This window comes from Schistocerca piceifrons, chromosome 1 (assembly GCF_021461385.2).
Source record: "Schistocerca piceifrons isolate TAMUIC-IGC-003096 chromosome 1, iqSchPice1.1, whole genome shotgun sequence".
Classification (NCBI taxonomy): domain Eukaryota; kingdom Metazoa; phylum Arthropoda; class Insecta; order Orthoptera; family Acrididae; genus Schistocerca; species Schistocerca piceifrons.
Window position 1 is genome coordinate 1,069,169,214 of NC_060138.1, and position 12,828 is coordinate 1,069,182,041.

Genomic DNA, 12,828 nt, shown 5'->3' on the forward strand with positions numbered 1-12,828 from the left:
CATTAACCCACGGCCCGTCCGCCGTCACCGCGTCATTTTATCGACACCTTTATCCTACTTTCAAACTCCCCAACGTGTCGCTGGATTAGCACCCATGGAAGACAAGATATTGCAGAGAAAAGGCTCAGTTTCAGTCTAGGAGGTTATTCCCAGAATAAATCTGTCCCTCTGAAGCGTTTGAAACCTACTGGCAGATCAAATGTATGCGCTGGACCGGGAAAGGAAGCTTGAATTTTACTTTCCGCAGGCCGTGCACTTATCAATTAAGCTATCCAGGGTGACTGACGACCCATTCTCACAGCTTCACTACCACCAGTACCTCTCCTTACATCATGCTACAAAGTGAGGGATTCATTCTGAGAACAATGTACCATGTCTACATCTGCATCCAACACTAGTCATTGCCTTCCCTGTACCACTCGCAAATGGAGTGAGCAAAGAACCGCTATCTACATGTTTCCGAACGAGTCCTAATTTCTCGCATTTAGTTTTCGCTGTCATTACGGGAGATGTATCTTGGTGGCAGTACAATCATTCTGTATTCTGTGGCAAATTCCTGTTCTCTAAACTTTCTCAACAGCCTTTTGCGAAAAGAACTTCTTCCACCATGAACCTTTATGAGGAGAGACTGAACAAAATGTGTGATGAAATAGAAGAAAGCGAAGCTCTAGAGAAGGAATGGAAAAATATTAAAAGCCTTAGAAAAGCCAGATGAAGCGGCTTTTGTACATCAAAGCAAAGAAAGAAGAAAAGAACTGAACTACTGAAATATGATGAAAACAGACTGGTGAAGAGAAAACTAGTTCTATATTTGAAATGGTTGTAGAACAGGACAGCTGAAAATAGAGGGCAATATAGAATACTTTCTAAAAAAGCTAAAGAGCTTTATCCGAAAATTGATGAACATTGCTGGGATAGATTACTTTGGGAAGTGGAAGACGACGTCCACGGTAGACAGGTATTTGTTCATAAAATGTTGATGAACTAGAATAAAAATAGAAAAGATGATGCACGAATAGATGTGGCAGGTAAGAAACAATGGCTGGGAAAACTATAACAAACTTTGGACAACAGGAGACTATCTAAATAAAAATCTGGACAAAAGTTTTTGCACCAAGAAGAGGAAGAGACAGTAGTAGACTGAACAGAAACGACGGAATTAGAGGATACAATGTTTAAAATGAAAAATATGAAAACACCGGGCAGTGATAGAACTAACGAAAAACTGATTGTATATGCACCTATCACTCTAATAGAGAGATTTCTCATTCTAACAGATACTGGACAAAATCAGATAATGCCAGAGGACTGGAAATTAGATACAGTGACATTTATTTACAAGAATGGAGACAGAAGCAATCACGAAAAATATAGGGGTATCTGTCTGCTAAATGTTGTTGTGGTCTTCAGTCCTCAGTCTGCTAAATACGGGATATAAAATACGTTCTAAAATAGTAACACAGAGACTAGCAGTAATTGTTGAAAATATTTTGCTAGAAGAGCAAACGGGCCTTAGGAAACGCAGGCCATGTACAGACAATACGTATGTTAATAGACAAATCATTGAAAAGCACAGAGTTCAATAAAGAGACACACTATTCATAGACTATGTGAAATCTATTGATAATGCAAATACACAAAAGCTACGGGAGATAATCAACAAAAGATGAGAACCTCTACACATAATTAAGGTAAAAAAAGCATGTATCAGACATTGTCATTGCAGAAACTGGAAAATGAAGGCTAGGGTGTAAACGAGGACGCAGCTTGTCTCCGATTCTTCTTAATATTTGTGTTGAGGTAATAAGTAAATTAAATTCTTATAGTTGTGACTTCAACGTAAGGAATTATTCTATGACATTACGCTTCGTCGATGGTCAAATTTTGACTTCTGGTAGAAGAAACACACTCCAAATATCTGCTTATATTTTGTCCACTGCAGTTAAGCTGTATAATCTCTTATTATCACCAAAGAGATGCAGAATTATGCCTTTCAGAGTCCAGAATCCAGTCCCCAGCAAAATAATAACAAATAGTTAGAAAATAGTAAACTATTTCAACGTCTCAGGAAACGTTATCTTATTTGTGGCAGAAATATACAAAAGAAAGTAGAAATATCAAATTACGCTAACGGAACAATCTATGGAATCGCCAGACGTAAAGTAAGAAAGGAAATTCTTCTCGTTCTACAGAACGATGCCAGTACCAACTGTGACGTATGAAAGTGAGTCGCGGACTGTAAGAAAAAGAAATGAACAAAAAATACAAGGATTGGAGAAGTGAATCTTAAGAAGACTAGCTGGGGACACACTATTCGTCAGGAGGAGGAGGAGGAATGCTGACATCAGAAATGAACTGGGAATGAAAATCTTAAATTAGTAAATTAAGGAACAGAGAAACAACTGAAAGAACGATCTCACAAGAGTGGAAGACGACAGAATGCCAAGATTAATGATGAATTATTAGTCAGTAGGCAGAAGATCTTTAGGAAAACCCACGAGAAGTTGGGAAACGTCAATTCAAATGGTTCAAATGGCTCTGAGCACTATGAGACGTAACTTCTGAGGTGATCAGTCCCATAGAACTTAAAAGTACTTAAAGCTAACTAACCTAAGGACATCACTCACATCCATGCCCGAGGCAGGATTCGAACCTGCGACCGCAGCGGTCGCGCGGTTCCAGACTGTAGCGCCTAGAACCGCTAGGCCACCCCGGCCGGCGAAACGTCATTTCAAACCAAGTGGGTGTAACAGGCAAATTTCTGATACATGTAGGAAGAAGAACAGCTTCTGCCAGCCAGGGATTCCCATCTGAGGTTCACGGAGCAATTCTGCGATACTAGTGGGCCGATCGAACTTACCGGGTAACAAATCTAGCAGCACGCCCTTGAATTGCTTCGATGTCTACCTCTAATCCGATCTGTGGGGATCCTAAACATTGCAACAGTACTCACGAATGAGACGCACAAGTGTTGTATATGCGCTCTCCTTTAAAGATGAGCTACACTTTCCTAGAATTCTCCCAACGAACGGAAGTCGACCCTCGAACCGATCTTACGCGCTCGCTCCATTTCATGTCACTTTGCAACGTTACGACTACGTAATTAAACGACGCGACTGTGTCAAACCGTACAGAACTAACGCTGCATTCCAAAATCACAGGTTTTTTCCGCTACCCACCGGCATTAACTTACATTTTTTTTTCACATTCAGAGCACGCTACCAATTGTCACACCAAATGGAAATTCTGTCCAAGTCATCTTGTATCCTCCTATGGTCAATCAACGGCGAGACTTTTCCGTGCAGTACAACGTGATCAGCTGCTCTCCCTATCTGATAGATTGTTTATGTACACAGAAAAGAAGAGCGGTTCTGTCACACTTCCTGGGGCAACCTTGACGATATCTTCGATAAACACTCGCCACACCTCATTGCCTAAGACGGTGCGGAGAGATCTGGATATAGAGCACTAGCTTACTGCCGGCCGCGGTGGTCTAGCAGTTCTAGGCGCGCAGTCCGGAACCGCGCGACTGCTACGGTCGCAGGTTCGAATCCTGCCTCGGGCATGGATGTGTGTGATGTCCTTAGGTTAGTTAGGTTTAAGTAGTTCTAAGTTCTAGGGGACTGATGACCACAGATGTTAAGTCCCATAGTGCTCAGAACCATTTGAACCATTTGAACTAGCTTACTACCTGGTTATCACTAATTGACTGCCGTCGTTTCTGTTCCCGTCGCAGACACTGAAAGTACGTAATGTTGTAATCGGCTTGTTCCAGATTGGATATCAATGCAAAGAAGGGACTTAAGTCACGGACAGAAGTCTTCGAAGGGTTGGTTGTGGCGCACAAGTGTTAGACTTATTCTTACGACTGGACTTAAAATTCTACGCGGCGTGCCGGCTCCTGGTACGGTAGCGTTGATAATTTGCTGCCGCTGCTAAAGGCGCCAGAATACAATGCTGCTGTTTTTCTCGACTCTCCTGTTCTGCATATCGCCACCCATACGCAGTACCGAGGAACGTGCAGGAATTAGGCGCGCGTGGATATCTGCGGCCGGCTTCGAGCAGAGTAAGCTATCGCCGGCCATTGTCTCCGCTCACGATCCGCCGGGGCCGAAGCGATTTCTCGCGCGCGTGCATGGCGGGCAGTCCGCTTGTTGTTATGCGCGCGGCTGCCCCCGCGATGGCAGTACGGTCCGGCAGGCGTCTGGCATCAGAAGCAGCGGCCGCGGAGGAATTCACAGCGGTGGCGCGGCCAGGCGTCGAATCGCGACCACCTCAGAGCGGGGACCGCCCGCGCTTCTCAGAGCGACCGTCACCGTCACGTGAAGCCTTCGCTTCTCTGCGCGAAACTTGGTCCCGCTTGACATACTCGATTAGGAACTTTCAGTCACTATACATCACCGTTAAGGGACCTACACACGTACAACTTATCGTCCGATGAATCAAACAAGCAATTTCGTGGCAGTCTAGACACGTTCCGATCAACGCACTCAGCGACTACAGCGCCGCCCTGTTCTGTAGCTGGTTGCGGTTTGTTTATAGTACGTTCGTAGGCTTACACGGTCGGTGTCATTTTGTATAAATTAATTTTGGGTACTGGACCGCGCCATTATAACTACCAAAACAGCTAAATTGCCGACGTTTCGACCGACTTGCTGCGGTTCTCTTCAGGATTGCAGCAACTCGTCGAAACGTCGGCAGCTTAGCTATTTTTAATAGATGCAATTACGTGGCCCAATATCCAAAGTTATTTTATATAAAATGCTTATAGTAAGTTCACTGAAGTTATGCTGGACGAGACGCCGCTTTTTTGACAGAGAAACAAAAACTGGGATTGGTTCAAATGGCTCTGAGCACTACGCGACTTAACTTCTGGGGTCATCAGTCGCCTAGAACTTAGAACTAATTAAACCTAACTAACCTAAGAACATCACACACATCCATGCCCGAGGCAGGATTCGAACCTGCGACCGTAGCGGTCGCTCGGTTCCAGACTGTAGCGCCTAGAACCGCACGGCCACTACGGCCGGCTAAACTGAGATTGGTCTCGGCTGTTTTAGAGATAAGGCCGAGAGAAAGCTATGGGCAAAGAAGCGGCTTAGGAAAAGAAAGAAATTCATCCATTCTCTCTTACTTAAGGAGCTGAGAGTCCATGATTTTTCGTAATTATCTAAGAACAGATAAAAGCAATAATGTCGTGTGACTAGGGCCTCCCGTCGGGTAGACCGTTCGCCGGGTGGAAGTCTTTCGATTTGACGTCACTCCGGCGACTTGCCCGTCGATGGGGATGAAATGATGATGATTAGGACAACACGACACCCAGTCCTTGAGCGGAGAAAATCTCCGACTCAGCCGAGAATCGAACCCGGGCCCTTTTTTTTTAATTGATCTTATTTTGTTCGTTTTCGTTCGTTGTATCTGCTCCGGGCGGACGTCGAAAGACACCCGATTTAGTTCGTTGTTGATCCATTAAGTCAGTTTTTTTTTATTACAGAGGGTAGCTAACCCTCTGACCGAACACGCTGAGCTACCGTGCCGGCAGCACTCAGTTACCGGAGGCGGACACCTAATATAGATGAAACACGCTTTTCAGAGTTGCTGAATATCATTAAACCATTCTTAACGTAAAGGAATACAAACATGAGAGAGGCTGTAAGCTGTGAGGAAAGGTTTTAGATAAATTATTGTTTATAGCCACTGAAGGAAGTCACGAGGATCCTAAATTCAGTATTTTGTGTCTCCATAATTACTATCGAAAATGATTCCTATACTCTGCAATATGATTTGCAATTTCCTGAGGAAAAGCATTAACGCAATGTAAAAATACAAAAAAGTAAAACAAATTATATATCCAAGAAGAAAAGGAATGCTTCATTTTTCGCATTCTGTTGCCGTACGTTTCAGATGCAGCGTCCCCCAAGCATTTATAATCTCTATATCTCTCTAGAAACTCTGTCATCACACCTCTACCTGCGTCGCTATCTGTTCAAATGGTTCAAATGGCTCTGAGCACTATGGGACTTAACTGCTGAGGTCATCTGTCCCCTAGAACTTAGAACTACGTAAACCTAACTAACCTAAGGACATCACACACATCCATGCCCGAGGCAGGATTCGAACCTGCGACCGTAGCAGCAGCGCGGCTCTGGACTGGAGTGCCTAGAACCGCACCGCCACCACGGCCGGCCGCTATCTGTCACATCAGACATTTTAAATAGCAGACGATGTCGGTCGCAAGAAAAATTGCTAGGGAAGCGCCTACACATGAACAATTTATCAGACAGGCTATAAACTGGTCCCGATAAATTATTACGTTTGTAGGGCCCTTAACACATGTAGAAAACACTCTGATACCCTAAGGGCATTAAATGCTTTAAAAACCGTATGCTAACATGACAGGTAGTAACAGAGATCAACGAAGGCAAAATAAAAGAGATAAATGGAATAAAAACCGCTTGATAAGGCAGAGAAGGCTCATGAACCTTGCGGAATATATTTTTATTTCGTGCCACTTCGGTGACTGTTGTTTCTGTGACGATGATGAGGACATCATACCTAGTCCCGAGCAGAGATAATCCCAGACTCGGCCGGGAATCGAAACCGAGGCCTCGTGATAGAGAGTCATCAACGGTAACCACAAGACCACAAACTGCTGGTATAAGTACCCACTGAATTAATAAAGAGAGAAGTATACCGATTTTTATAGTCGAATCAGTAGAACCAGCTGCAGTACTACAGGACGATCAAGAAGTCGGCGCACGTCAACCCGAAGAAGCGAGAGAGTGATGTCTTCGTAAACAACACTGTTCACTATAGTTTCAAACAAAATAGGGTCCATTATTCGAAGACCTCATGAAGCAAACCACACTCCAGTTTTCTGACAGTACAAGGTGTTTCCATGAATGATGTAGATTTTCAGTTGACCAAATTCTTGTGTTCTGATTGTCTACGCATCCACTACGGTAAAACGACGCCTCATTAGCGAAGAAAGCACGATCCACTTCTGCGATTCCGTTCATGTCAACAAGCGACCGAAATCACCTTCAGCACGCTAGGAGATTTTCTTTATCCACCGCCTTCAATTCCTGCACACGTCCAACGTGATATGCATGAAATTTTAACTTTAGAATCGCTTTCTGAACACTCCCATACGAAACTTGAGTTTGGACACTTAATTAATCTCCTAAAACTTTTCGATGGCAAACGCTGCATTACATTCCTCAACTGAGCCAGTTTCACATTCGCCAAAATGTCCAGTCTCTCGTTCCCCTTCATGTCTGCAACTGATCCGTATTACTGGAAACGGACGATTTATCTCAATATTGCTGAATTTTTCGGTACTATGGTGTCTCAATATTTCCCACGAAATGCGTTTACAACATGTGCATACAAAAAACTGGCAAAATACTGTTGACTAATGAAAAGCCGTTGCGCTTAGGATAACGACATGTGTATCAGGCAAAGACCTGTGCAATACTACAGAAGTTACATTAGCTCTGCCCTCTTCATTGTTGGTCGATAATATTTGTATTGCTATGTTCCGGTGGCTAATCGAACGAATGCAGCGCTACTCTTGTCTACAGGCACATTTATTTTCAAGAAATTCTCTGTAAAAATTTCACCTTTTCGAAATTATTGTTCACCCTGAAAAGCATAGTATTGTCCAGACCAATGTTATGTGTGAAGATTACGAAAAGTTTTACTCTCTTTTTGAATACGTACTTCATTCTAAAATCGTTGTCTTTGAATATCAAATGGTTGAAATGGCTCTAAGGACTATGGGACTCGACATCTGAGGTCATCAGTCCCCTAGACTTAGAATTACTTAAACCCAAGGACAGGACACACATCCATGCCTGAGGTAGGATTCGAACCTGCGACCGTAGCAGCAGTGCGGTTCCGGACTGAAGGGCCTAGAAGCGCACGGCCACCGCGGCCGGCTTTGAATATCATTTCATAGGAATGGTTATTCTCCTCATCCCACTGTTTAAAGAAGGTTTATCAATACTCATTACTACATTGCACCACAGGGTACGCAACAGTTTGAAAATTGTTTGAAAATTTTATTTAAAAAATATAAATCTAGCTTAGCCGCTGCCTGCTTGCTGTTTGCCGTTGTGCTTTTGCGGAATCTAGAAAAATGTTGTCAAGAAGCGAGGTAAGTGGAAATGTGTATTAGGGCCTGATAATTGTTTTACTTCAGCAGCGCATTTAATATAAAAACAAGTTGTATTGAGAAACTTCCTGATACATTAAAACTGTGTGCCGGACCGAGAATCGAACTCGGGACCTTTGCATTTCGCAGGCAAGTGCTCTACCAACTGAGCTACCCAAGCACGACTCACGACCCGTCCTCACAGCTTTACGTCTGACAGTACCTCGTCTCCTACCTTCCAAACTTTTAATCTATCAGGAAGTTTCATATCAGCGCACACTCCGCTGCAGAGTGAAAATCTCATTCTGATAAGTTGTATTCAGGCCAGTTACAGTTCGATTCATATTAGTTTCTGTTTAGTAAAAGGTTAGGATGTGAGTTCAAGTTGGATAGCAGGTAGGTACATAGTTTTGGTAATACGTAGAACTTTTATCGAGTGGGAGGTCAATCTGGGTTAAATTTCATGAGGAAACACATTGTGGGGAACTTAGAGGTTGTAAAGTGGAAGGAGGCAAGAGGGGCACGTGACCCCCTGTAATCTAGAGGCAGAGTTTTTATTCATGAGTGGAGAGGAGTGGCCGATGGGTTCTAGGCGCTACAGTCTGGAACCGCGCGACCGCTACGGTCGCAGGTTCGTATCCTGCCTCGGGCATGGATGTGTGTGATGTTCTTAGGTTAGTTAGGTTTAAGTAGTTCTAAGTTCTAGGGGACTGATGACCAAAGAAGTTAAGTCCCAATGTGCTCAGAGCCATTTGAACCATTTAAACCATGAGTGGAGAATCATCAGCTCTATGGGATATAATAAATATTTGTGTTACATATAAAATTTAATTATTGTGGCGTGACAAGTATCGAAACTGACCAACTAGTTTGTATCAAAAATGCCAATTATAGAGAATCGTCATAGTGTTTGGCAACACTACGGCAAAATGATGCCAACACAGATTAGAAACAATTTACAGTAATTCATTAATAGAAACGTTACAAGTACTTATCGTTAGTAAGAAAATAGGGCGTGACAATAATTAAATGTTAAATTGTATTACGCTGTGTTTCTCACTGGATTATTCCTGCAGCCAGTGAACGATAACTGCGATCACTTGTAGAATGTCCAGTGAGGCTCATCTCCTCGCCGGCCGTACACACTGTCCTCTGTCCTGATACTGTCTTAAGCTACTGCTAATACTCTTCTGTTTATATAAGGGGCGTTCAAATTGAAACGAGCCGGAGGCATAGTTACAGAAACCAGTACCTGTATGTTAGAAGTATTGACCGTGGCTGTTGAGACACTTGTCCCACTGTGACACAAGGCGGTAAATGGCTGTCTCATGAAATTACCGGGGCTGCGATGTTAACCAGTTCCGCACGTACAGCTGGACTTCGACATCCGAGGTGAATCGTTTGCCCCTCAGAGCCTTTTTAAGGGGACCAAAAATTGCGTAATCACAGGGACATCAGTGAATGCCCAGCGATACTCGCAAACCTTGACCACCCTTCGCCAAGCGATCAAATCAAAACGATCAGGCAGTCTCACCCGTGGGGTGATTCTGCTCCACATCAACGCAAAGCCTCATACGACCAAGACAGTCGCGGCACTCCTGCAGAAATTCAAATGGGAGATTCATGGCCACTCTCCATACAGTCCGGACCTCTCTCTCCCTGTGATTACGCCATTTTTGGTCCCCTTAAAAAGGCTCTGAGGGGCAAACGGTTCACCTCGGATGACGACGTCCAGCTGTACGTGCGGAACTGGTTAACAATGCAGCCCAGGGAGTTTTATGAGACAGCCATTCACCGCCTTGTGTCACAGTGGGACAAGTGTCTCAACAGCCAGGGTCAATATTTCTAACATACAGGTACTGGTTTCTGTAACTATGCCTCCGGCTCGTTTCTTTTTGACCGCCCCTTATACATCTTGGCGTAACGCCCCAAAGCGATGTTCCCGGCGGGGTTAGGGATTTTCTCTGCCTCGTGATGACTGGGTGTTGTGTGCTGTCCTTAGATTAGTTAGGTTTAAGTAGTTCTAAGTTCTAGGGGACTGATGACCATAGCTGTTAAGTCCCATAGTGTTCAGAGCCATTTTTGAACCCAAAGCGATGTGAAACGGAACGAGCACTAAATGTCGGTACCAGGGAAAGCAGATGGCCGACTTCGGTTTATTGGGAGAATTTTAGGAAAGTATCGCTCATCTATAAAGAACACTAGTGCGATATAATCTTGAGTACTGCTTGAGTGTTTGGGATTCGCACCACGTCGTATTAAAGATAGAAGGCAATTCAGAGGCGTGCTGCTAGACTTGTTGCCTGTAGGTTCGATTACCTTTGTGCCCTCAAATGAGAATCCCCGGCGTGAGGGTGACATTTTCTTCGGGAAATACTACTGGGAAAACTAAGAGAAATGGCACATGGAGCAGACTGCAGAACGATTGTACTGCCGCCAACGTACACTTCACCTAAGCACCCCGAAGATAAGGGAAGGCATACAGCCAGTCGCTTTTCCCTCGCTCCATTTGCGAGTGGAACAGAAAGGGACTGATGGGTAGTGACACAAGGCACCCCCGCTATGCGTGCTTTCAGAGTATATATGTAGAAGTAGGTACTGTGCAGTATTAACGCTGACACTGTTGTTACTGACGAGAGAGCCATGTGCCCACTTATATCCATGAAATGATAATTAAATCAAGACCCTAAGCTGTCGACAGGCGTTGATATACAGCAACGGGGACAGTTGAAAGTGTGTGCCCCGGTCGGGACTCGGACCCAAGATCTCCTGCGTACATGGCAGACGCTCTATCCATCTGAGCCACTGAGGGCACAGAGGATAGTGCGTCTGCAGGGATTTATGCAGGGATTTATGCATGTCCGAAAGAACAGATACCATCTTCATTAACCTTATATCCATGTTTGGCGGATGCACGTCCACTACGGAACTATTTGAATAACGTATGGTGGACACACAAAATATTCCTTGTCTTTTTTTTAATCTGTGTTGGTGGCTAGATTTCGCTCAGCTGCACCTGAGTACTAGGCTGCTAGTCGCTCTTCTGGATACAGTATCCTAACTTGCTTCAAGCGAACACTTGGATGGCTCCTTTGAGAATGACACGTTTTCCCATGTTGTGTTTCCTCTCTAACGACACTATGCATGCACGTCCGAAGGAAAGGCACAGCTGCCGTTACGAAATACACGAAATATATTCTCTGTTGCGGATATGGACAACCATCAGCTGCATAATGGAATGACGACAATGAAAATCTGTCCCGGATCGGGACTCGAACCTGTATTTCTCGCTTATGAGAGCGGTCGCCTTACCATTAGGCAATCCAACCATGACTCACGGCCATACACAAACTTCCATATTCCGTCGACCACGTTTCTACAACCTGTACTCGTACATCCATTATGTATGTTGCCTTACGGGGGAAACATTTTAATTGAAAGTGGCTTGGGGCTGCCGGGGTGACCGAATGGTTCTAGGCGCTACAGTCTGGAACCGCGCGACCGCTACGGTAGCAGGTTTGAATCCTGCCTCGGACATGGATGTGTGTGATGTCCTTAGGTTAGTTAGGTGTTAGTAGTTCTAAGTTCTAGGGGACTGATGACCTCAGAAGTTAAATCCTATAGTGCTCAGAGCCATTTTAACCATTTGAAAGTGTCTTGCCCTGTGTCGGTAAACAAATACGATACTGCTGTGTCTGTGTTATTCCAAACTACTATGCAATATGTATTTATCCACCGACACCGTGCAAGCGACTTTCACGTAAAATATATCCCTGCATGGGAATATACATACTGGGTGTAGAGTACTTGTAGACACATGGTTGACGACATATGGAAGCTTGAGTCAGGCCGTGAGTCTCACTGTTAGTCTCCTGGCAAGACGACCGCTCGTGACAAGCGGGAAATCCGGATTCGAGCCCCGGTCTGATACAAATATTCATTGTCGTCATTCCATTATACAACTGACGGTTGTTCGTATTCGCAACTGCGAATACATTTCATGTAGAGGAGAGAGGACGTAGCGATGCGCAGTAGGCGGCTAGAAACCGCGTCCGCAGACGCAGGCAAGAAGTGCCCACGCTCGGTCCCGTTCGCTTTTCCAGCCAGCGGCCGGCCGGCCGGCCGGCTGCGTGCGTCCCCTCTGGAGCTGGAGCTGGAGCAGTGTTTGCGCCGGCGTTCCGCGAAGCCGCGGCGGCACCGGCTGGGCCGCATTCCAGCCGTCCCCTGATCGGCCACATCGTCCAAACATGTATCCCTCTCTCACACACTGCACGGCTGCTGTACGAAAAACAGCCGTGCTCGACAAGCGAAGCATCGCAGAGGTCGCTCTCAAACTTGCGTACCGCGTAACTAGAGTCGACCCGTCTCAGCGGACGACGGCACTAACGCGATGTAGTGCGGTGGTGTTCACATCCAGTCAGTTAGGATATCGGTATTGTCATCACCACTATTTGGCTGGCAATTGTAGGAGTACTGGCAAGGCGGTTGGGACAGTCTCTTTTTACGTAGATCTGGGCAACTTTAGCCGGCCGGTGTGGCCGTGCGGTTCTAGGCGCGTCAGTCTGGAACCGCGAGACCGCTACGGTCGCAGGTTCGAATCCTGCCTCTGGCATGGATGTGTGTGATGTCCTTAGGTTAGTTAGGTTTAAGTAGTTCTAAGTTCTAGGGGACTG

General features: G+C 45.1%; 1 non-coding gene across 1 annotated transcript; it reads right to left on the reverse strand.

Annotated features, from left to right (window-relative positions):
• Positions 1-8,262: 8,262 nt before the first annotated feature.
• Trnar-gcg lies at positions 8,263-8,337 on the reverse strand. The gene has a single exon. It is a non-coding gene; the product is annotated as a tRNA-Arg (tRNA).
• Positions 8,338-12,828: the final 4,491 nt, after the last annotated feature.